This window comes from Macaca fascicularis, chromosome 2 (genome assembly GCF_037993035.2).
Source record: "Macaca fascicularis isolate 582-1 chromosome 2, T2T-MFA8v1.1".
In the NCBI taxonomy this organism is placed as follows: Eukaryota; Metazoa; Chordata; class Mammalia; order Primates; family Cercopithecidae; genus Macaca; species Macaca fascicularis.
In genome coordinates, this window is record NC_088376.1 from 99,718,895 (window position 1) to 99,744,869 (window position 25,975).

General features: G+C 44.5%; 1 protein-coding gene across 3 annotated transcripts in view; it reads left to right on the forward strand.

The window, feature by feature from the left end:
* Positions 1-25,975, forward strand: part of ITGA9 (integrin subunit alpha 9) — a 385,385-nt gene that overhangs the window by 236,863 nt on the left and 122,547 nt on the right. The window lies entirely within an intron of this gene.

Here is a 25,975-nt window from a genome sequence, read left to right on the forward strand (position 1 = left end):
CCACCTCAGCCTCCCAATTAGCTGGGACTACAGGTGTGCGCCTGGCTAATTTTTGTATTTTTTGGTAGAGACAGGGTTTTGCCATGTTGTCCAGGCTGTTCTCGAAATCCTGACCTTAAGTGATCCGCCTGCCTCAGCCTCCTGAAGTGCTGGGATTACAGGTGTGACCCACTGCCCCGGCCTTCCTAACATATTTGAATGAATTGAGGTAGTTAAATTATTTCCACAAATTGAGTGAGTTTTTTTAGAGTGAATTAATTTGAAGTGAAGTTTATATAGTGTGACTCAAAGGTACAGTGCTGGTATTCTCCCCTACCCGTAATCACCCCGAGTGTACTACCTCTCAGAGGAAGTAGAAGAGGCTTCCCCGTAGACAACAAGGGGGAACAAGTAGACAAAAGTCGACACCGTTCTACCCAGCGTTGCTCTAACGGTTGATAGCTGTTCAGCTGGGACTGCTTGCAGCTTTTTAATATTTACAGCCTTGAACAGGGGTGCCTTGTTCTTTATGTTAAAATGGAACCACAGTCACTTTCTGTGGAAAACCTTCACTCTGCCCACTGATGAGCACTGGGCATACATTGAGCAGGTCAATGGCATTTGTTCAGACATATATTCTGTGGGCTCAATAGTGTTGACAGGATTGTGCCAAGCCTGCCCAGCTTAGGGGACAGCTGAAATGCTCAGAGCTACCAACAGAGCGGAGGCACTCCAAAACTTCCCAAGAAGTCATCTCAGATTCCCTGCTGCTTTGTAGCTTTCAGGAGCTCAAGGGTTGAGGGAGGCCACAAAAGCAATCAAGGACTGCAGGAGGGGTGCGCTTTCCCTCCACTTTCTATACCCTAAAAATTACCCCTGGATTAAGCCCAGTCAGGAGAGAACCAAGTGTCTGTAAGGTTCAAGTATCGCTGGCCACACACAGAGTATCTTTTACAGAATCACATGTGCTGTGATGCCATCTCCCTGTGCAGGGTGGGATGGTAGGTGGGGGAGAGGGGCTTCCTTGGGGATTTGACCTGTGGAACTCGTCTCTATGGTAATTGAAAAGATGTAGTTGGCGACTGGGTCATTACATTACACAGATTTCTCTCACTCAGGACCCATGCAAGAAATTTCTTTCCAGCCTCAGACTTAGAAATAGCTGTGCTTTGCCTGAGCATTTTGGCTTGTTTTTACCTTGTGACTGACTAGGCTTCATTCTCTTTATTGGCTGCTAGAAAGTTCAGAGCTGACCCCACTCTGTCAGTATATAGGACTTAGTCTTACTATTTTATAAACTCAGTAGCCCTCTGTATCTTGCTTTGCTCACCCTTTACCATGTTTTTCTTTTTAACTTGGAGATTGCATAATATTCTACCATATGGTTATACTATGGATTTACCTGAAAAATTCCTCTTATTCTGTATTTGGATTATTCCCAGTTTTTATGTTAAGTAAAATTGTGATGAATGTCTTTTACAGAGATTAGTACCAGTAAATGGTCATATCCTTAGCTCTGTAACTTTTCAGAGAATGTGAAGTCACAATTTTGACCACCTACTATACACCAGGGACTTTTTGCACTCTTGTCCCATCCCTTCTTCACTGCATGAGGCCCAATGTGTGTGATTTATTGGAGGAGCACTCTCAGGAGAAGAGGGGCGAGGGATCAGGGGCGGGCAGGGGAAGGGCTGGGAAGGGTGTGCTGTCGGGTCAAAACTAGCCTTGGTCTGATTTATGAGCTGGGAAGAAGTGGGGAAGCCCTGGAGCATAAATCACTCTGCAGAATTGTCCCACCTTGAAGCTGCTGGGGATAGCATCATTTTCTACCCCTGTATCGTCACTGGCCACTGGGGGGATGCAGGGGTGGTGAGTAGCCTCCCAAGCATACTGGACAAGAAGGCTCTAGGAGGTCAAAGACAACGTGCCTGAGAAGGCCACAGGTACAAGCCATTGGCCACTGTAGCTGGCCATGGGAAATATGGGAGCACATCATTTTGATCTCTTTGCCGTTGAATTCCAGCAACCTTTGAAACCTTTGTCACAAGGAACCCTAGGTTTCAGTTCGACAGAAACTTGACAGGGTGTCGGGCTCTTCGGGATATGTTGAGTGTTAGCTCCAGAATGGTGATGGAGCACGGAGATGTCTTGTAGCTGCTGTGGAGGCAGGGCCAGCCAGAAAAGCAGATGGGCAAGATGACCCTCAGGGTGGCAGGAAAAGGAAGGGAAAAGAAACAGAAACCGCCCTTCCAGGACTCCAGCCATGCTGCAGGGTTAATAGACAGGCGATGTAAATGGCATCACCCAGCCCCAAGCAGGATTCTGACAGTACCTGGTGGCTAGTTAGGGACACCAGGAGAGCCTACCAAACCTGCTTAACAACCCACAGGCCTAACGGGACCAACATGGGCCTGTGAAAAGATTCTAATGGGTAAACTAAGAAAAGCATGACTGAGATACAGAGGGAAAGCATAAGTTTTAAAAAGATTATTAATAGAAAACAAAAGTAAATTTTACAGAGCATCTACTTTTGTTCTTGATGAAAGTCAAAAAAAATGAACACAGTGAAAGATCAGATAGTAGAACAATAGACTGTAAGAAAATGGAATGAACTGGGAGGCAAGCAAAAATACATGTTATGGATGGGATAAAGAAATGTTACAATGAAACCAGGAAATCAGTGGCAGAATTAAAATATGTTATACTCAGGAAAGAGCAGAATCGGCAGAACAGAAAATTGATTTAATGATGTGGAAGTGTTTTTGAGAAGCTCTGAGAATTCGAAGAAAAAGAACGAAGCAATAAAAAAGGATGACAGTGAGGACTATATTGTGGAAGGTGGAAACTGGAAAACAGCAAAGAGAAAATGGTTCCAGAATAATTGGAACAGAAGCCAACAGAAGTCTAAGGAGACAGCAAAGGAGGATCTCCATTTCCTAAAATGGGTGCAGCAGACACCTGGCTAAAATATTTAAAACATTTTAATGCCTACAAATAGCTTCATGAAATTTTTAATTTTAAGGATATGAAAATGATACTATTAACAGCAGAAAACAAACCAGTTTCTACAGACTTTTCTGTAACATTAATGTCCAAAGTTAGAACAGTATATTCCATTGTGAATTTTAAATTCAACACATAGCCAACTTGCCCTCCATTGTGAAGTCAAACTAAAGATATACTCAGATATATGAGAATTCCTAGGTTATTACCTCTTCTAGTTTGGATTTCCCCAAAAGCATACCCTGATACAATGATATAGGTACAGATAGTTTATTTGGGGGTGGGGGATCTCAGTGGTGAGTTTGGACAGGAAAGAGGAAAGACAGGAAGGTGTGCATTTATAAGCGGGTTACTGCTGTGGGCACCTTGGGCTTGTCTTCCTCAGACCCTCCGAGAGACTGTGTGTAACAAACCTCAGATCCATTCCCCTCCAGGATGAGGAAGCTGCTGGAGGACTGATCCCCCTGCTCCTGTCATTAATCATGGAGAACCGCTCACTGTGTGTGAACTCTCCGGCACTTCCAGCCTTCTCTAAGTAGGCCCACACTCCCTGGGGCCGGGAAGCAACTCAACTCCGGCAGAAAGATGCGGGAAGCCTTTGACCTGGAGGGGCGTAGCTTCAGATGACCAGGACTCTGGCTGGTTCTGGGGAATATGAGCGAGGTGCTGGCCGCATCTGCTATAGTAACCATGAGAGCTTCCTGAAAAGTAGTTATTTACAGATAAACTACTCAAGAATACAAAAGTAGTTGAATAAAAAGTGTGCCACAGTCAAATAAGCATAGAATGAAGCAAAACAATTTTTTTTTTTTTTTTTTTTTTTTTTTTTTTTTTTTTTTTTGGAGACGGAGTCTTGCTCTGTCGCCCAGGCTGGAGTGCAGTGGCCGGATCTCAGCTCACTGCAAGCCCCGCCTCCCAGGTTCACGCCATTCTCCTGCCTCAGCCTCCCGAGTAGCTGGGACTACAGGCGCCCGCCACCTCGCCCGGCTAGTTTTTTGTATTTTTTAGCAGAGACGGGGTTTCACCGTGTTAGCCAGGATGGTCTCGATCTTCTGACCTCGTGATCCACCCGTCTCGGCCTCCCAAAGTGCTGGGATTACAGGCTTGAGCCACCGCGCCCGGCCGCAAAACAATTTTTATAAATATTTATGATAGTAAGCAAATGTAAAAAAAAAAAAGTATTGCCATGGTAAATGCATAATTTAAAAGAATAATAAAAATAAAAAATAATCCTATAATCTCAGTTATACCAATAACAATTTGAGAAGAAAGCTGACTTTGTGACTGCTCTGCTTCACTTTCTTCAGGAAGGAGTTCAGACTCCTCAGCCTGAGCCTGGTCCTGCCTGCCTTCCTTTCTCCTCAGACTCCTGGCTCACCATGCCCCCACATACTCACTTGAATCAGTCGCCACTTAATACCAAAGCTGCCTTTACCCAGGAATCACCCCCACCCCATTTTTGTTTAACGAACTACTCTGTCCTTAAATCTGAGCTCAGGGACCCCGTGTGCAGGCTCCCCACCTGGCTGCACAGGATCTGTCCACAGAATAGATAGATGGATGGATGGATGGATGACTGGGTGGATGGCTGAGTGGATAGATAAGTAGGTAGGTAGGTAGATGACTGGCTGGGTGACTGGGTGGGTGAGTGGGTGGATAGTTATGTGGATAGGTGACTGGGGATGGCTGGTTGGGTGGATGAGTGGGTATGTGGGTGGATGAACAGGTGAGTGGATGACTGGCTGGGTGGATGGGTGTGTGAGTGGATGGATGGCTGGGTGGATGAGTGGATGGGTGAGTGGATGGCTGGCTGGGTGGACGGGTGTGTGAGTGGATGCCTGGCTGGGTGGATGGGTGGGTGGGTAGGTAGATGGATGGTAATTCGTTTTGCCCAAAGTTACAGAGACTTAAGGCCCAGGCCTCCAAGGTTACCTGTCTTCTCTGTCATCACACAGTCAATTAGTTATATATTAGCTTCTAAGACTGAATACAAAATATCCCCTGCAATGGATTTTTCTGTCTTCTTCTAAGGCAGGGCTACTTTCATAGGTTTATTCTGGATTATTTTTTCCTTTGAGGGAACGCTGCTTATAAAAACATAGGATACACGTGGATGACCATCTGCTGGCTTTTTTCTCTCCTAAATAAAGCTAACTTGAAAACACATTATAAAAGAGGGCTTAATTTGTTGGTGGCTACTCTGCTGGCTGGCTTGTGCTGTCCAGCCAGAACTCAGGGTATAATGATCGGCAACTGGGTTTCCTCAGGGCAGGCCCAGTGCACCGTGTTGCCTGCTGGGTAAGGAACCAGCAAAGCCTCACTACAGAGTGAGATTCCTGGGGTGCCCTGTGGGAGCAGTGAGAGGGAGCCCCGGGGCAGGGGAGGGGTGCATGGTTAAAAAGGAGCATAAGGAAGAATAGATCACCACTGCATCACACCAGGGTCACCATTCACACTGGGTTCCGTATAAACGATACCTCCACAGAATATAATGTGAGTGATGTCCCTGGAGATATATAGCTCTGTGGCCCTGGAGTCAAGGTAAAGCCTTGTTTTAATTTCTTGCTGTGGAGCCGTTTGGCACAAAGGGATTTGGCTGTTCTTGCCTTTGTCGAACAGCCATGGATTTGTTTGGACAGCAGTTATTGAATACCTGCTAAATGCCAGGGACTGTTCCAGCCACAAGGAGACACAAAGATCTAGTCCCTGCTCCCAGGGAGCTCACAGCCTAATGGGGCCAAAGGCATGTCAGTAAGCAATTAAAGCACAAGGTGCCAGCTGCTTTACAGAGGTACTGAAAAGTTGTTTGAAGCATAGACATGACAAGGTAAAGCAAGTCATTACCACAGTAGCTAGTGCCCTGTTGGACAGAATCCTTGGATGAGTGCTTAAGGTACATGGATGAGCCTCCAAAGGATCTGGTGTCAGCTGATTCCTACATTGCAGAGCTAGGGTGAGTGGAATGGGTCAGTTTATTTGGCTGGTGAAGGAGGGACCTAGGTTGGAGCAGGGATGAGAGGGCAGAACAGAGTAAAGGAGGAGGGGGAGGAGAGAACCCAGTAGGATGGAAAGAGGCTGCCCATGTTGAACAAAGGGCCAGTAACATTTCTGGTGGCAGGGAGATGTCAGGACATTTTTGCCTGCTCTTACAGGCCTGTCAGGATTTCACCACTCATTGGTTCTAAGAAATCTCCCCTCCCACCTCAATCTGTTTTGTTTTTAGCCCATTCTGGATTTCTGCACTCATGAATGCCTCATGTGACCAGGGGTAGGCAGGGAGAAAAACTCAAAGAAGGGGCTGGGGTTATGTGTACATCTTCATGATATTGACTGTATGGCATGCATGGAAACAGACATGGACATGAAAGGATAAGCTTCAAGCCAGGTGCATGAGGGCTCCCAGCTGACTTTTGGGTACAAAGAGGACGCAGCAGCTTGCCACAGAGTGACAGAGGAGGCCATGCTAGGAGAGAAGGGAGAACAAGTGGGGCAGGCACCCTGGCCTGACTCTTCTACACAATGTGATACGCTGTCTTGGTTGGGGTCTCCCAGATGCCAAGGAATTCAGGGAAATTTCTTTATTTGGGAGATGCAAGAAACAATGGTCGGGGGTTGAAGTGATATAGTAGGGAGGTGAAACAATGGTAGGGAGGTGAAGTGATACAGGCAGGAGGCAGTGAATGAAAAGTGAGCTGTTAAACCAACTACTGCAGTGGGCAATGGAGCTTATTCCTGCAGGGCAACTCTAGGAAGAGTAAGGGAGCTGGGGGATTTATACTCCTTTCCCCAAGAGTCAAGAAATGAGGTCTCCCGGGGCTATTTATATTCTCCAGTACTCCTGCCCTCCCATAGGCATGGCAGGAGAGACCTACATGGTTTTGGAAAAATGCTCTTGGGTGCAGAGATGCCGTAATATAGCCCCTGGCAGCTGGAAGTGGGCTGGAGCATCCTGAGTGTGCAAGTCATGTGATCAGGGCTCACCAGCCTCTGCCAGAGAGGCCCATAGGATTAGAAGTATCTCTAACCTTAGCACCTCACTTTCTAGGCTCTTAGAAGTTGTAGGTTGGTCTGATAGAGCCTCGCTGAGGTTCTCATACAAGATCTAGTATCATACACCTCACAGTGTGCAGGAGTGGGGTGAGGCAGGTGTGGTATGTGGATGAAGAGGACCAGGGTGGGGCAGGAGGAAGCAGTGAAGACAGTGGGAAGATGGAGGGTTCCAGCCTCACCCACAGGGCATCAGGCTCCCAGCAGCATTCAGTGGTTGCCAGGTGGGAGTGAGGCCTAGCACACTCTATTTTCTAATATAACCCAGAGATCTTATGACTTTGGCAGCTAATTAAAATGTTTTCTGAACATCATATGAACCAAACAAAACATGTCCAGTGACTGCATCCAGCCTGTAGGCCACCAGCCTGTGACCTCCAGCCTGGCTGTTTTCCGTATGTTCTAGTCCGGATCTGCGTTTCTGGTGGAACTTAGTCTGTCTGCAGTCTTACTGTGTTTCATGTTCTCCCCTTGGCAACAGATAAACTAGTCAAAGAGATGAGAGTTTGGGGCTTCAAGTGTCCGGCTTCAAGGAGAGGAGTGGAGAGGGTCAACCAGAACGTAGTGTCCATGGAGTTTTTAGAACTCGTGATGCTTTGAAAACTATTTGCTGGCTGGAATATTTGTACTTCACGGTGATTGCAAGAAGCAACTAAGCTGGAGTTCGAATTTTAGAAGCTGCTAGAAGTAAAATGACAGGCAATTAGTGTGAAATAGAGGGAAAGTGTAGCTTTGGTGACCAGCAGATACAGAGTTGAGATTCCAACTCTGTTTCTGATGGCCAGTGTGGCCTTGGGTCAGGGGTCTTCTCTCTGTGCCTCAGTTTCTTTCTCTTTAAAGTGGGATTGTGCCAAGGATTAAATGAGTCCTACACCATCATGTACAGTCTCACTTGTACATGACGGGTACCTGCCATGGTAGCCCCAACTCTGCCACACATGAGCTTATACTTTATAGCTCATTCATTTACTCAGAAGGGATATACTGATCACCTACTTCAGACCAAGATTAAATAATGCTGAGGGGGAAGAGGAAAATAAGGCAAGAATATAGAACATAGAATGTATATCAGGGGGTGATAACTCTTCCTTTTAAGACAAAAATTATCAGTCATTGTCTTAATGAAGGACTGAGAGAGAGAGTGTGTGTGTGTCCGTCTGTCTGTCTACATACTGTAAAAATAGAGACAGTGTTAAACTGAACATTTTTTAATTTAATGAGTTGCTTGTACTTAAGAAAATAAAATTACATGAAATTTAATGTGAAGCAATAAATAGAGGTCAGTTCAATAAATGTCTGTGTTGGCTTTTGTGACTCCTGATTTTTAAAAAATAATGCTTGTTGACTTTTTTCCATTTACTTACCATTTGCTTAAGTATTGGAGTTTTTGGCTTAGGGATATTGGCTTTTTAAAATGCAAGATATATAATTGTTCAAATATGTGATGCATGTCATACATAATAGCGAAGTTTAGATAATGAGAAGAATAATGCCCTCCAAAAACAAAGGCAGGGGACTAGATCCTGAGTCTTTCAGACTGGGCAGGGAGGCATCTGGCCCAAAGGGCTGGAGGAATGTGGTATGGGATTCAGACTTTTTATCAGGTAGGCAATGATGAGCCATTAATGGGATTTGAGAGAAGTCTGGACTGAGAGAACAGAGAAGGAAGAACAGAGGCTGGAGACATCTTAGAGAAAGAACAAAGAAATAGCACTGACAGGCCAGGAAGGTCAGAGACTCAGTGTTGGGACTGCTGGAAGAAAGAAAAGTGAGGAAGGGGGATGTTTGTGAACTCAGCTGGGAGAACCCAGATCCTCTACTCCTGATCATGCTCTAGTGCACAGAGTACTGTAAGTTCATGAGGAATGTGCTTCGTGCCTGGCATCGGTTGGCCATAAATCACTGAATTTGGCTAATAAAACGTTGCATCGTCTTCTCATGTCCTTGAGAGACTGAGATAGATGGATAGGCCCTAGGTCCTTATTTCCTCCATGACAGCGTATTGTGGGAGGGGTGATGATGTTCTAAGGGAAGCTCATTTTTGCTGTTTCTAAGGAGTATAATTTGAGTTCCAAGTTAAACTGGTCTTCCAAGTTGGGCTTTGGAGCAGTAAAGCACCAAGTCAACTTTCAAGGCTTTCAGTGGCTTATTCTTTATGACAAGAGGCATCAAGGGCTTGTAAGTTTGTTTTTCTTATCAAGTGATTCTTCAGTTTGTGTCTACCTTTACCACAGAAAGGGCGGTCCCTTTCTTTCTGGAATGGTTCTCTCTTCACTTTCAAGGCAAACAGCTCAAGATGGCGCCAGGTGATAAAACAGATCCACTTACTAATCTGGATAGAGCAGGAAGGACTTAAACACTTATGTGTTTGTATACCTTTATTTGAGGGAGTGCTTTGGCCTGTTTTTAGACAGAAGGTTCCATGCAGAAACTGCATCTGTGCAGGCAAACAAAGCAAATTGTGTTAGCAGAGCCAGGAAACCAAGCATTAAGCAACAGAATGGTTCTTAGGCAGAAGTGAGCCTCATCCCTCTGTGCTGGGACAGATTACAAACAGCCTTCCTTCACTCTGCGGCTTTCATTCAGGGCAGGGACTGATTTTCATTGTGTTCTGCTTTCTCTGCTGTCTCTTGTCAAGTTAATAGTAGCCTCAAGTAAAATGCAACCCTTAGATGTTTATAGTCATCTTGGCCCGGCCATTAAGATGATGAATGAACTCACTGCTTGCCCTGGTAAGAGAGCCCTGAGGGTGGATGCCAATACTTAGAAAATAGTAAGTCTTTTCCGCCCCCTTCCTGTCTTTAATCCAGTGCCCCAGGCCCCCTGGTGACTTTACCTTGAACTTCCTGCATTAACACCAGGTAGAAAAGCCTCACCTGGCTCGAAGCCCACTTGAGGCTCCAACACAACAGCAAGCTCTTTACCTCGCTTTGTTGGTCTTCCCCATCCGCTTATCAGAAGAAAACTTGGCATTCCTCAGAGACCTTCCAGTGCTTCTCAGTTGCTTCTGCAGGCCTTTCCCTTCCTCCTTGAGAGGACAAGAGAAGGTGGTGGGGAGCAGGCACCCCCAGCCTGTTTGTATTTTCTCACCTGGATTACCTGTGGCCCTTGCATCAGGGAGAGCCTAGCCTTGAGTGAAACTGCCTGGGAGAAAGGCTGGGTGCTTCCTGAGACAGTCAGCAGCAAGGAAGTGGTGGAGAAACGCAGATGTCCATTTCAAATCACAAGGCGGCTTCAGTGTTCCACGGCGGGGCTCAGCTTTCACATATATGAAAAGCTTCATTTGTGTATTCACTGAGTTTGGAAGGAAGGCTATGTTTTGCTTTAGAAATGTCAACAGAGCTGTAGCTACGACAAGGATCAATTAAGAAGGACGTTTCCCAGAGCCGCAAGACTTGAGTGAATCTGTGGGGGGAATTTAGAAAACATGTGTTAAACCTCTGGATTTTTTTTTTTCTAACTAACTGCAAAACAGCAATTTAATAATTTCCTCTTTTAAGGGGAAAGGGGGGAGTCTTGGATTTTAAATCTTCTTCCTAAAGCAGCACAGCATCTCTTGAAAAGAAAGCCATGAAAGACTACTAAGCTAAGGCAAATAAAATAAAATTTTAAAACTTGAGAACTTCGGTGACCTAGTCCGGGTTTCCCTAAGCAGATCCTGAGAGAAGGGCTCACATGCAAGTGGTTCATAAAGGTTGTGTTTCCAGGGGGAAGACAGGTAGGGAGTGGAGAGACGCAGGACAGGGCAGGACAGAAACTCAGGCAGAGTCCCTCAGAGCATGGCCTCAGCCTGATCCTGCAAGAGGGATCAGAAGTGTGAGTTACACCAAGGTACTGTCCCATCTCCAGCTTAGGAAGCTGGGTTTTGTTCTCCCATAAACACCAGTCATTGGTGAAGGGCCACTTAGGGAGGAATAAGTGGTGGAAAGTGGTCCCAGGTACTTTCCACCTAGGGGTGAAGTGTAGACAGTGGGGCTCCAGTAGCTTAAGGGCAGAAGAAGACCCACGGTTCTGGCTCTTGGAGGCAAGTGAAGACTGAAGCCACAGTGTGCATATAAAGGGAGTCCAGGGAACATCGGGTGGGGCATTGAAATTGTTTGCTATGGTCGGTTTACCTTCAACTGGTTTCCTTCTTGTTCTGAAGGATATATTACAAGCATATTGACAAAAGTCTTTGAACTCTTGAGGTGTTTGTATGATATTCTGTGTCAGTTGCACATGTGATGTTTCTACCAGCATCTGAATTGGGGAATTGACATGTACAGATGCCTGTGGAATTTAACAGAGAATGTGAATGTACGGCTATAGTCCATCACCATCCAGCTTGCCAGGGCTGTCATTTCATCCTTTTGAGTCCAGGCTTACAGACAGTCTGGGCTTCCATTGCCCCCATGCTCTGCCTGTGATGTGTGGTGGCCTCTGGCATTGTCCTAACTCAGGTACCTGAGCATAACTAGTGAGGCTGTGCTGCTCTCCCAAGCAAGTATGTTAGGAATATGTCAGGCTGCATGTAACAGAAAAGCCACCTTTTTTAGCAGCTGATCCTCGTGAAACTTTTATTTTTCTTTGGTAATAATAAATTGAGAAATGGGCATTTCAGGGCTAGTATGCACCTGTGTGGTGCCCACAGGAACCCCATTCCTTCTGTCTTTCCTCTCAGCCTGTCTTCATAGGGGGTTTCATCTCCATACTCCAAGGCTGGGCTTTCCCTGATGCTGCTTTTCGGTTTCCGCTTCCAACACTACAGCTGCATTCCAAGCAAGAAGGAGGAGAAGGACAAAGGGCAAAAGGTCTGCCCCCTTTTAAAGAGCTTTCCTAAAGCTCCACTTGACATTTTCCACATACATCTCATTGGCCAGCACCATGCCACAAGGCGGGGTGGCAAATGAATTTTCTCAGCAGGACACATTGCCACTCTAGACAGAATCAGAGCTGTGTTTATTGGGAGGAAGGGAAGAGTGGCCATTGGGAAGCACCGGCAGAGTCAGCAGGGCAGAGACCTGAGAGAGGTAGTTTGTGAGTATGTATCCCCGAGATTCGTAGCGGAACTGGGGAAGGACTGCCCAGTGAGTCCACTCCCTTCAGTATGTGTCAGACCCTGATCAATTGTAAGATGATCTTTATCTGTCCACCTTATCTATCTTCACTGACGTGTATTTCTTATTTTCACAAAAATGAAGCCATTTCAACGATGTTGTCAATGTATTTGGATTTCTGTCCTTCAACAGAGGTGCCACAGCTCCAAACTAGGTCAATCCATGCAATAAAGACCAAGTTTCAGAACCTCTGTCCTTCAGACCATTTGGTGTATATCATTTCCAGGCCCTTCTTCACTGTTCTGTTTATCACTCCCTGTGCTGTCTCTAGTTTGGCATCTTCCTTTTTAAAATAGAACCCAGGTCTGAACTGCTATTCAACCAGCCCAGCTTAGTTATTATTGTCCCAAGTCTAAACATGGTATTTCTGTTAATGTGACAGCCACAGCACAATTCTGTTTATTCTTGAGGCATTCCCTGTTGTGTTTTCGTAGTCTTTTTGTGTTATTTGGAAGTGTAATCATGTCATTTATAGCCTTGCTACTCAAATGCGGTCCATGAACCAGCAGTGCGACATCACCTGGGAGTGTGTTAGAAATGCCGAATCTCAGGCCCCAGCCTTGCGGGATCAGGATACGCATTTTAAGAAGATCGTTGGGTATTTGTATGAAAATGAAAAATTGGAACCAGGGCAAGATATCCAGGGCCTCAGAGGAAAATCTCAGATTAAAACGATCAGGGAGGTCCCTTCCTAGAGATGAGAAAATCACTCAGGGGCTGCCATGGCCTAAGACTGAAACAAAGAGAACATGTCTGTATACAACTAAAGAAAAGGAGAAAAGGTTCCCTGGGCCAGAGAGTGGCTAGAGAGTCGATTGTACTCAGACTTGCTGTGTTACCAACAGGTAATATACAGGACAGTCATGACCTACACATGGCTAAATCCAGTAGTCATTTTTCAGTCTTCTTTCTGGACCCGTCAGCATCTATTAGCACAAATAACGACTACTTTTATCATTATTATTATTATACTTTAAGTTCTAGGGTACATGTGTACAACGTGCAGGTTTGTTACATAGGTATATATGTGCCATGTTGGTTTGCTGCACCCATTAACTCCTCATTTACATTAGATATTTCTCTTAATGCTATCCTTCCCCCTGCCCCCCACCCCATGACAGGCCACCATGTGTGATGTTCCTCGCCCTGTGTCCAAGTGTTCTCATTGTTCAATTTCCACCTATGAGTGAGAACATGCAGTGTTTGGTTTTCCGTCCTTGTGATAGCTTGCTCAGAATGATGGTTTCCAGCTTCATCCATGTCCCTGCAAAGGACATGAACTCATCCTTTGTTATGACTGCATAGTATTCCATGGTGTATATGTGCCACATTTTCTTAATCCAGTCTATCATTGATGGACATTTGGGTTGGTTCCAAGTTTTTGCTATTGTGAATAGTGCCACAATAAATATATGTGTTCATGTGTCTTTATAGTAGCATGATTTATAATCCTTTGGGTATATACCCAGTAATGGGATTGCTGGGTCAAATGGTATTTCTAATTCTAGATCCTTGAGGAATCGCCACACTGTCTTCCACAATGGTTGAACTAATTTACACTCCCACTAACAGTATAAAAGTGTTTGTATTTCTCCACATCCTCTCCAGCATCTGTTGTTTCCTGACTTTTTAATGATTGCCATTCTAACTGGTGTGAGATGGCATCTCATTGTGGTTTTGATTTGCATTTCTCTGATGGCGAGTGATGATGAGCATTTTTTCATGTGTCTGTTGGCTGCATACATGCCTTCTTTTGAGAAGTATCTGTTCCTATCCTTTGCCCACTTTTGGATGGTGGTGTTTTTTTCTTGTACATTTGTTTAAGTTCTTTGTAGATTCTGGATATTAGCCCTTTGTCAGATGGGTAGATTGCAAAATTTTCTCCCATTCTGTAGGTTTGCCTGTTCACTCTGATGGTAGTTTCTTTTGCTGTGCAGAAGCTCTTTAGCTTAATTAGATGCCATTTGTCTATTTTGGCTTTTGTTGCCATTGCTTTTGGTGTTTTGCTCATGAAGTCCTTGCCCATGCCTATGTCCTGAATGATATTGCATAGGTTTTCTTCTGGGATTTTTATGGTTTTAGGTCTAACATTTAAGTCTTTAATCCATCTTGAATTAATTTTTGTATAAGGTGTAAGGAAGGGATCCAGTTTTAGCTTTCTACATATGGTAGCCAGTTTTCCCAGCACCATTTATTAAATAGAGAATCCTTTCCCCATTGCTTGTTTTTGTCAGGTTTGTCAGAGATCAGATGGTTGTAGATGTGTGGTGTTATTTCTGAGGCCTCTGTTCTGTTCCATTGGTCTGTCTCTGTTTGGTACCGGTACCATGCTGTTTTGGTTACTATAGCCTTGTAGTATAGTTTGAAGTCAGGAAGCGTAATGCCTCCAGTTTTGTTCTTTTTGCTTAGGATTGTCTTGGCAATGCATGCTCTTTTGTGGTTCCATATGAACTTTAAAGTAGTTTTTTCTAATTCTGTGAAGAAAGTCATTGGTAGCTTGATGGGGATGGCATTGAATCTACAAATTACCTTGGGCAGGATGGCCATTTTCACAATATTGGTTTTTCCTATCCGTGAGCATGGAATGTTCTTCCATTTGTTTGTGTCCTCTTTTATTTTGTTGAACAGTGGTTTGTAGTTCTTCTTGAAGAGTTCCTTCACATCCCTTATAAGTTGGATTCCTAGGTATTTTATTCTCTCTGTAGCAATTGTGAATGGGAATTCACTCATGATTTGGCTCTCTATTTGTCTGTTATTGGTGTATAAGAATGCTTGTGATTTTTGCACATTGATTTTGTATCCTGAGACTTTACTGAAGTTGCTCATCAGCTTAAGGAAATTTTGGGCTGAGACGATGGGCTTTTCTAAATATACAATCGTGTCATCTGCAAACAGGGACAATTTGACTTCTTCTTTTCCTAATTGAATACCCTTTATTTTTTTCTCTTGCCTGATTGCCCTGGCCAGAACCTCCAACACTATGTTGAATAGGAGTGGTGAGTGAGGGCATCCCTGTCTTGTGCCAGTTTCCAAAGGGAATGCTTCCAGTTTTTGTCCATTCAGTATGATATTGGCTGTGGGTTTGTCATAAATAGGTCTTATTATTTTGAGATTTGTTCCGTCAGTACCTAGTTTATTGAGAGTTTTTAGCATGAAGGGCTGTTAAATTTTGTCAAAGGCCTTTTCTGCATCTATTGAGATAATCACGTGTTTTTTGTCATTGGTTCTGTTTATGTGATGGATTATGTTTATTGATTTGCATATATTGAACCATCCTTGCATCCCAGGAATGAAGCCCACTTGATCATGGTTGGTAAGATTTTTCATGTGCTGCTGGATTCAGTTTGCCAGTATTTTATTGAGGATTTTCGTATTGATATTCATCAGGGATATTGGTCTAAAATTCTCTTTTATTGTTGTTGTGTCTCTTCTAGGCTTTGGTATCAGGATGATGCTGGCCTCATAAAATGAGTTAGGGAGGATTCCCTTTTTTTCTATTGATTGGAATAGTTTCAGAAGGAATGCTACCAGCTCCTCTTTGTACCTCTGGTAGAATTTGGCCGTGAATCCATCTGGTCCTGGACTTTTTTATTTGGTAGGCTATTAATTCTTGCCTCAACTTCAGCACCTGTTATTGGTTTATTCAGAGATTCAACTTCTTCCTGGTTTAGTGTTGGGAGGGTGTATGTGTCCAGGAATTTGTCCATTTCTTCTAGACCTTCTAGTTTATTTGCGTAGAGGTATTTATAGTATTCTTTGATGGTGGTTTGTATTTCTGTGGGATCGGTGGTGATATCCCCTTTATCATTTTTTATTGCATCTATTTGATTCTTCTCTCTATTCTTCGTTATTACTCTTGCTAGTGGTCCATCTATTTTGTTGATCTTTTCAAAAAACCAGCTCCTGGATTCTTTGATTTTTTGAAGGGTTTTTTTGTGTCTCTATCTCCTTCAGTTCTGCTATGATCTTAGTTATTTCTTGTCTTCTGGTAGCTTTTGAATTTGTTTGCTCTTGCTTCTCTAGTTCTTTTAATTGTGGTGTTAGGGTGTCGATTTTAGATCTTTCCTGCTTTCTCTTGTGGGCATTTAGTGCAATAAATTTCCCTCTACACACTGCTTTAAATGTGTCCCAGAGATTCTAGTACGTTGTGTCTTTGTTCTCATTGGTTTCAAAGAACGTCTTTATTTCTGCTGTCATTTCGTTATTTACCCCATAGTCATTCAGGAGCAGATTGTTCAGTTTCCATGTAGTTGTGCAGTTTTGAGTGAGCTTCTTAATCCTGAGTTCTAGTTTGATTGCACTGTGGTCTGAGAGACAGTTTGTTGTGATTTCTGTTATTTTACATTTGCTGAGGAGTGTTTTACTTCCAACTATGTGGTCAGTTTTGGAATAAGTGTGGTGTGGTTCTGAGAAGACTGTATATTCTGTTGATTTGGGGTGGAGAGTTCTGTAGATGTCTATTAGGTCCACTTGGTGCAGAGTTGAGTTCAAGTCCTGGATAGCCTTGTTAACCTTCTGTCTCGTTGATCTGTCTAATACTGACAGTGGGGTGTTAAAGTCTCCCATTATTATTGTGTGGGAGTCTAAGTCTCTTTGTAGTTCTCTAAGGACTTGCTTTATGAATCTGGGTGCTCCTGTATTGGGTGCATATATATTTAGGATAGTTAGTTCTTCTTGTTGAATTGATCCCTTTGTCTCTTTTGATCTTTGTTGGTTTAAAGTCTGTTTTATCAGAGACTAGGATTACAATCCCTGCTTTTTTTTGTTTTCCATTTGCTTGGTAGATCTTCCTCAATCCCTTTATTTTGAGCCTGTGTGTGTCTCTGCACTTGAGATGGGTCTTCTGAATACAGCACACTGATGGGCCTTGACTCTTTATCCAATTTGCCAGTCTATGTCTTTTAATTGGGGCATTTAGCCCATTTACATTTAAGGTTAATGTTATTATGTATAAATTTGATCCTGTCATTATGATGTTAGCTGGTTATTTTGCCCATTAGTTGATGCAGTTTCTTCCTAGCATTAATGGTCTTTACAATTTGGCATGTTTTTGCAGTGGCTGGTACCGGTTTTTCCTTTCCATATTTAGCACTTCCTTCAGGAGCTCTTGTAAGGCAGGCCTGGTGGTGACAAAATCTCTCAGCATTTGCTTGTCTGTAAAGGATTTTATTTATCCTTCACTTTTGAAGCTTAATTTTTCTGGATATAAAATTCTGGGTTGAGAATTCTTTTCTTAAGAATGTTGAATATTGGCCCCCACTCTCTTCTGGCTTGTAGAGTTCCTGCCGAGAGATCTGCTGTTAGTCTGATGGGCTTCCCTTTGTGGGTAACCCGACCTTTCTCTCTGGCTGCCCTTAACATTTTTTCCTTCATTTCAACCTTGGTGAATCTGACAGTTATGTGTCTCGGGGTTGCTCTTCTCAAGAAGTATCTTTGTGGTGTTCTCTGTATTAACTGAATTTGAATGTTGGACTGCCTTGCTAGGTTGGGGAAGTTCTCCTGGATAATATCCTGAAGAGTGTTTTCCAGCTTGGTTCCATTCTCCCCATCACTTTCAGGTAAACCAGTCAAAGTAGGTTTGGTCTTTTCACATATTCCCATATTTCTTGCAGGCTTTGTTTGTTTCTTTTTGGTCTTTTTTCTCTAAACTTCTCCTCTTGCTTTATTTCATTAATTTGATCTTCAATCACTGATACCCTTTCTTCTACTTGATCGAATCAGCTATTGAAGCTTGTGTATGCATCACAAAGTTCTCGTGCCATGGTTTTCAGCTCCATCAGGTCATTTAAATCTTCTCTACATTATTTATTCTAGTTAGCCATTCGTCTAATCTTTTTTCAAGGTTTTTAGCTTCCTTGCGATGGGTTTGAACATCCTCCTTTAGCTCGGAGAATTTGTTATTACCAACCTTCTGAGACCTACTTCTGTCAGCTCATCAAAGTCATTCTCCATCCAGCTTTGTTCCGTTGCTGGTGAGGAGCTGCGATCCTTTGGAGGAGAAGAGGAACTCTGGTTTTTAGAGTTTTCAGATTTTCTGCTCTGGTTTCTCCCCATCTTTGTGGTTTTATCTACCTTTGGTCTTTGCTGCTGGTGACCTACAGGTGGGGTTTTGGTGTGGATGTCCCTTTTGTTGATGTTGATGCTGTTCCTTGTTGTTTGTTAGTTTTCCTTCTAAGAGTCAGGTCCCTCAGCTGCAGGTCTGTTGGAGTTTGCTGGAGGTCCACTCCAGACCCCGTTTGCCTGGGTATCACCAGCAGAGGCTGCAGAACAGCAAATATTGCAGAACAGCAAATACTGCTGCCTGATCCTTCCTGTGAAAGCTTTGTCCCAGGGGGGCACCGGCCTGTATGAGGTGTCAGTTGGCCCCTACTGGGAGGTGTCTCCCCATTAGGCTACACAGGGTTCAGGGACCCACTTGAGGAGGCAGTCTGTCCGTTCTCAGAGCTCAAACACCGTGCTGGGAGAACCACTGCTCTTTTCAGAGCTATCAGACAGGGACATTTAAGTCTGCAGAAGTTTCTGCTGCCTTTTGTTCAGCTATGCCCTGCCCCCAGAAGTGGGGTCTACAGAGGTAGCAGGCCTTACAGGGATGCAGTGGGCTCCGCCCAGTTCAAGCTTCCCTGGCAGCTTTGTTTACCTACTCAAGACTCAGCAATGGTGGATGCCTCTCCCCGCTGCCAGGCTGCTGCCTCACAGGTTGATCTCGGACCACTGCACTAGCATTGAGCAAGGCTCCGTGGGTGTGGGACCCGCCAAGTCAGGAATGGGATATAATCTCCTGGTGTGCCATTTGCTAAGACCATTGGAAAAGCGCAGTATTTGGGCAGGAGTGTCCCAGTTTTCCAGGTGCAGGCTGTCACGGTTCCCCTTGGCTAGGAAAGGGAAATCCCCTGACCCCTTGTGCTTCCTGGGTGAGGTGATGGCCTGCCCTGCTTCGGCTCGCCTTCCGTGGGCTGCACCCACTGTCCAACCAGTCCCAGTGAGATGAACCAGGACCTCAGTTGGAAATGCAGAAATCGCTATCTTCTGCTTCGATCATGCTGGGAGCTGCAGACTGGAGCTGTTCCTATTTGGCCATCTTGGAACCATGACTGCTTCTTTTTTTGGTGGGGGTTGGGGGAGGTCTTTAACAGCATGTTTAAAATTGAGGTGTAATTTACATACATTAAAATGCATACACATAAGTATACAGTTCAGTAATTTTTAGATATATCTAAACCCCTGTAGCCACCACCCACATCAAGAAACAGAACATTCCCGACAGTACAGAAGGTTCCCTCATGCCTTTTCCCAGGCAATATCTGCTCCCCCTCCCAGAGGGGGTATTCGGACTGTATCAACATAGATTAGTTTTCCTGTTTTTAAATTTTATATGAAATAGAATCATCTAATATGTGCTTTGTTTTATCTAGCTTCTCTTAACCTACTCGTTTTGAGATTAATGCATAGTGTGTGCGCGCGCGTGCACGCGTGTGTGTGTGTATATATAATCAGTGTGTGTTCTTTTTTGTTGCTGTGTGGAATTCCATCATATGAATATGCCACAATATGTTTTCTCCATTATCCTGATGATGGACATTGAAGTTGTTTCTGATTTTATCTTTTATGAATAAGGATACTAAGAACATTTTTATACCAGTTTTCATGTACGTATTTTTTTTGTTTATTGAGTAAATGCTAGCGAGTGTAGATGCTAGATCAAAGGGTCACTGTTTAGCTTTATTAGAAACTGCCAAATAGCTTTTCAAAGTGGTTCTTCCTTTTACACCCTCACCAGCAATGTGTAAGAGTTTGAGGCCGGGCGTGGTGGCTCAAGCCTGTAATCCCAGCACTTTGGGAGGCCGAGACGGGCGGATCACAAGGTCAGGAGATCGAGACCATCCTGGCTAACACGGTGAAACCCCATCTCTACTAAAAAATACAAAAAAACCAGCCGGGCGAGGTGGCGGGCGCCTGTAGTCCCAGCTACTCGGGAGGCTGAGGCAGGAGAATGGCATAAACCTGGGAGGCGGAGCTTGCAGTGAGCTGAGATCCGGCCACTGCACTCCAGCCTGGGCGACAGAGCGAGACTCCGTCTCAAAAAAAAAAAAAAAAAAAAGAGTTTGAGTTGGTCCCCATCCTTGTCTACTCAGTATTGTCAGTCATTTTTATTTTAGCCATTCTGGTGTGTAATTGTATTTCTTTGTGGTTTAGAGCTGCATCTCCCATATGGCTAATAAATACCTTTTCATGTGCCCCTCAGCCATTGTGACACTTATTTTATAAAATCCCTGTTCAAGTCTTTTGCACTCCCTTCTTCTGGGGATACTTTTCTTCTCCTGTGCTGTGGGACACTCCCCACCCCAATTCTTCTCACTGGCCACTCCTTCTCTGCTTCCTTTGTTGGGGTCTCCCTATTTTGCCAACCTTTCAACATTGGAGAGCCCCAGGGTGCAGTCCTTAGAATCCTTTTCTTCTGTGTATACGTATTCCCTGGATGAACTGATCAAGTCTCATAACTTTATATCACGGATATGCTGACAACTCTCAAATTTTCCCCTCCAGCCCAGAACTCACTCCTGAACTGCAGCCTTGGGTACCAAATTGCCTGTTAGGCCTCTCCACTTGCTGTCTAACAGGTTTCTCACACTTAAGATGTCTAAAATGAGTTCCTAATCCTCCTGACGCCTGTTCCATTTGTAGGAAACAGCAACTCCATCCTTCTTGGCTCTCCCTTTTCTCTCATACCCCCACATCTATTTCTCAAACACCCTGTTGGCTGATCCTACAAAGTATCTCATAATCCAGCCGCTTCTCACCATCACCATTGCTTCCATCCTGGTCCAAGTCACTGTCGTCTTTTGCCTCATTATTGATTCACAATAGCCTCTTTCGTAATTGGTTTTCGTGCTTCCACCTTTACCTCTTACACTCCTTTGCTTGGAAGTCTCCAGTGGCTTCTCATCTCATTGTAAAGCTTAGTTTTTTATAATATCTCTAAGGCCCTAGAAGATCTGATCCCATTGCTGCCTCTCTGAACACGCATCCTATCCCTTTCTCCCTTGTCCTCTCCACTGTAGCCACAGTGGCCTCTTTCTGTTCCTTGAAACACACTAAGCTTATCCCTGCCTCAGGGCCTTGACACTGGCTCTTCCCTTAAATAGGCACATAGCCCACTCCCCCATTTCCTTCTTGTCTCTGCTTAAATGTCACCTAATTAGAAATATCCTACTATTCCAAACACCCTATGTGTCCTCTTTATCCTGCTTTTCTCTATAGAACCTGTGACCATCTGGCATACTGTTTGTGTGTGTGTGTGTGTGTGTGTGTGTGTGTGTGTGTATGTGTTTTTTTTTTTTGTTTTTTTTTTAAACAGAGTCTCCCTCTGTCACCCAGACTGGAGTGCAGTGCTGTGATCTTGGCTCACTGCAACCTCTGCCTCCTGGGTTCAAGCAATTCTCCTGCCTTGGCCTCCCAAGTAGCTGGGATTACAGTCGCATGCTACCATGCTCAGCTAATTTTTTGTCTTTTTAGTAGAGATGGGCTTTCACCATGTTGGCTAGGCTGGTCTCGAATTCCTGGCCTCAAGTGATCCTCCCTCCTTGGCCTCCCAAAGTGCTGGGATGACAGGCGTGAGCCACTGCACCTAGCCGGGCATACTATTTGTTTGTTGCTGGTAGTCTTAGTCCTCCTACTGGAATTAGGTTAGGTTTCTCCATATAATATGCAATGACTTTTTTGGAGACAAGGTCTCACTCTGTTGCCCAGGCTAGAGTGCAGTGACATGATCTTGGCTTGCTGCAACCTCCACCTCCCAGGCTCAAGTGATCCTCCCAGCCTCCGGAGTAGGTGGGACTACAGGCATGCACCACCATGCCTGGCTAATTTTTGTATTTTCTGTAGAGATGGGGTTTTGCCACGTTGCCCAGGCTGGTCTTGAACTCTTGAGCTCAAGTGATCCACCCACCTCGGACTCCCAAAGTGCTGGAGATCACAGAGTGAGCCACCGCACCTGGCCTGGAATGACTTTTTATTCACTGATCCATACCTAGTAACTACAGCAGTGCCTGGATGTGGTAGGATCTCAATATTTGTTGGATAAACTAATGGATGGTGGGCAGATAAATGGATAGAAGATGGGTATGTCTATCTTTCTCTGTACTTTATAAGCACTCTTTCAATTATTGTATTATATTACACCAGTAATTTTTAAGTAGTGTTTAAAAACTAGTAAACTATGTAGAGGTTTGGAGAAATATGCTAATTCCTTATCTGCCTGAAAAGGGTAACCATCAGGAATCCGAGAAATGGAGAAATGCTTCCCCCACCTGGTGATCACATCTTGCTGTATGGGATCAGGCCTGAAAAGTGAGTTAAGTCTGTTGACTGAGAAAGACTGAGCTTTTATAATGAAGATGCCCTGGCAAGGAGGCACCTTGAGATTACACATTTCCCAACTATGATTGTCAAGAGAGTGATATTCTTAAGAGGAGGGTTAGCAACTCCTTTCCTGCAGCTAACTGTACGTGAGGTCTCCTGGGCCACTCCCACCCTCTCAAATATAGCCCCAAACTCATCACTGAGGAGCAGCCTATGTCTGTGCCTTCAGGGGTGACAACAGTGGGCCAAGGCCATGCCTGCACATTCCTCCCTGGACCCCTCATTCGAAGCCAGTATCTACTGCCAGAGCAGTCCTTTGTCCACATGGGTTTCTGCAGTAGCCCAGGTCTGCAGGCCCTTGGCAGGGCTGGAGTGTGAGCTATAATCCTATAGGCTTGAAATCATCTATGCTGTGGGTTCTTTAAAATAACCCCAAGTAACACCCATGTCTTGGTTAGGTATCCCCAGAAGCAAACTGTGGGTAAGAATTGAAGTGTAAGTACCTGTAGTTTGTTTGGGAGGTGAAGGTAGGGGGATATATTAGGAAGTGAGACAGAGAAAAGAAAGCAGCAGAAAAGGACAGGGTGTCAAGCCAGCCACAACCATGGGGAGCCGGGCTTACTCCCACTGGGGAACCCTGGGTCCACAGACCAAGCTCCTTGGGGTTCTTCTGCCTGAGTGGTGAGGAGTCTGGGGCCTTTATCCACCTGCTCCCAGTAGCTGTTGATTGAGGGCTGCTCCTGAAGCCATTAAGATCTTGACACTTCTCACCTGCTGTTCGCTGAGGCCAGAGCAGTTTTATGACTAGAAAAGTCCTCAGGTGAAAAAATGCAGGTGTCAGCAGCTGGAGACACAGGGCAGTGGATCTGGAGGAACACCAGTGGGGTCTGCGACAACCTGTGACCACCTCACAGACAAAATGACCTCTGGCTCCTCAGCGACTGCGCCACACATCTCTTTTTCACTCACTCTTCTTTCTGGTCCTCACTAAGACAAAATACAGAATACAGAGCAGCAGTTCATGGGCTATAGCATTTAAGGAGATTAAATACAGGCCTCCAACCATACAGGCCATCTGGAAGGTTTGGCCTCCAGATGGGGACACAGCGAGGTCATCTCTGCTTTCAGGGAGCTCTCAGAGTCTCAGGAACAGATGTACACGGTTCATCAGAGTGTGGCTCAGATCCCAGGGTGGACTGGGAAAAAGGTGAGTTATTTAGCATTGGAGGAACTACAAACAGGCTGTAGCCACGGCTGCCAACATGCATGAGTCACTTAGAAGGGCTTAGGGTGGTGAGGGTACAGGTCTACCTATGAAGCTGGGTGATAGTCGTGGTAATTACAGTCACCTACTATAGCCTCACAATGAGCCGTTATAAAAATGAGGAAACTGGAGCTCCAGAAAGATTTCTCAGCCCCAGGACGATGCAGCCAGGAAATAGCATAGCTGGGATTTGAGCCCAGCTTGTCTGGACACTGAGCCTGTGTTTTGTCCACTATGCGTGCACTTCTCGCAGATGAAGATTTGCCTTCATCCAAGGGGAATGTCTGTGTGAGACAGTGGCAGCCTCTGATGGGTTCCTGCCTATTGGCAAGGTGGTTAGAGCTGTGCATTGAGAGGTCTTCTCCAAGGTATCAATTTTCCTCTGGGAGGGTTAAAGAAGGACCTTGCAAAGCCCATGGCCTTTGAATAGAGAGCTCTCTTCTGTTTGCAGTGACTCCCCTCAAAAGACAAAATGCAATTCTCTAAAGCTTTACCAAAAACCTTTTCTCTAAAGGGGAAAAAAAATGAGGTGGCTGCTCAGGGGCTGAGCAGTGAAAACCATCAGGCAGGAGAGGTGGGGCTATATTAGAGGGTGGGAGTGGCCCAGGAGACCTCACGGTACAGTTAGCTGCAGGAAAGGAGTTGCTAACCCTCCTGTTAAGAATATCACTCTCTTGACAATCATAGTTGGGAAATGTGTAATCTCAAGGTGCCTCCTTGCCAGGGCATCTTCATTATAAAAGCTCAGTCTTTCTAAATGCAGCCCAGCTCTCCTCTGAAAAGAGATGTGAGAATTCCATTGACACTCACTGAGCACCTAGAAACCAGAGACCCAGAAACCCAAAGGTGGGTCACATGGTCACCCTGTCCCTGGGGAATGCACAGGAAAAGAGCTCTGCCTCCCAGAAAGTTCCAGGTGTTGGGGTAAATAGAGATCCCGCTACTGCCTCTACTCACTTACTGGTCTCCCTGGGGACATATTTGAACATATTTTACTCATGAATTCTCATCTCAGGGTCTGCTTCTAACCAGACCTAAAACAGATAGGTCCCCCCCTTTTTTAATCAGTAACTTTGGTTTATTACAGCAGAAACTTCCCAAATTACCGATCTGACCAATTAGATATGTTTTAATTTTTTTGTGGCCACAGTCTTTTCCTTCAAATGAACCTGTCTGGATTCTCATCTCTGCAATATAACCTAATATAAGTCTACTTCGTAAGGATTTGTTCTGAGAGATTATTTGTTCTGAAGGAGGCCCAATCCAGTTCAGTTAAATCTGAAGTTCTTGATCAATTGTGTTGCTGAGATTACAACTTTCTTTTTCATTAACTGTTAATACTTAAAATATCGACATGCTAAGTTTTTAATCTTCTCTTTTTTGACCTATAAAAAGGTCAATTATATCCCAAAGTTTCACCTTCTATTTGGCTATTGTGTATCATTCTTTAAATATCTGGCTGAGTTCAACTTGATAAGATTTTATTTAGTATATTTGTATCTATAGTCATAAACAAGATTTATCTGTAATTTTCTTTCTTGTGTGTTCTTTGTCAGGTTTTGGTGTCAGACTTCTGCTAGTATTTGCAAAAATAAGCAGAAAGCTTGCACTTTTCTCTGTTCTCTGAAAACATACAACCAGCATAGTTGCAACAGCAGGCAATGGGAGCTGACCCTTACTGAGAGCTTGTTTATGTGCCAGAGGCTGCTCAACACTTAACTTTTATTAACTTGTTTAATCCTCACAGCAACCCAGTGGGGTATGTGGAGTTACCATCTCAGTTTTCCTGATGAGGAAACCATGGCTTAGCAAGGTTAAGGAAGTGACTCAAATTCCTTAGTGAGTGGCAGGGCTGGGATTCAGGCACAGGCAGGCTGGTACTTAATCTCCCTCCTACAAATACCAGCTTCCTTGGTGAGTGTTGGGGCTGGAGTTCAGGCACAGGCAGGCTGACTACAGTGTGCTCTAATGCATCTTCTTTGCATAAAGAGGCTTATTTACATGTCTGATGAGGTATGCTGGCTGCCCACGTGGCTTTGTAGATATTACCCTCTGGAGTGCCAGGTGCTTTGTGAATTAGAACTTTCTCATTACATCATGGCCAGTTTTTCATGGAGGGGGCAATGGGCAAGGAAGCATTGATGAATTTTCTGAGACAGCTGCAATTTGTCTAAACAAGGCTTTTCCTTCAGTACCCAAGGATTCTGGCACACAGACCCAGCTCTCC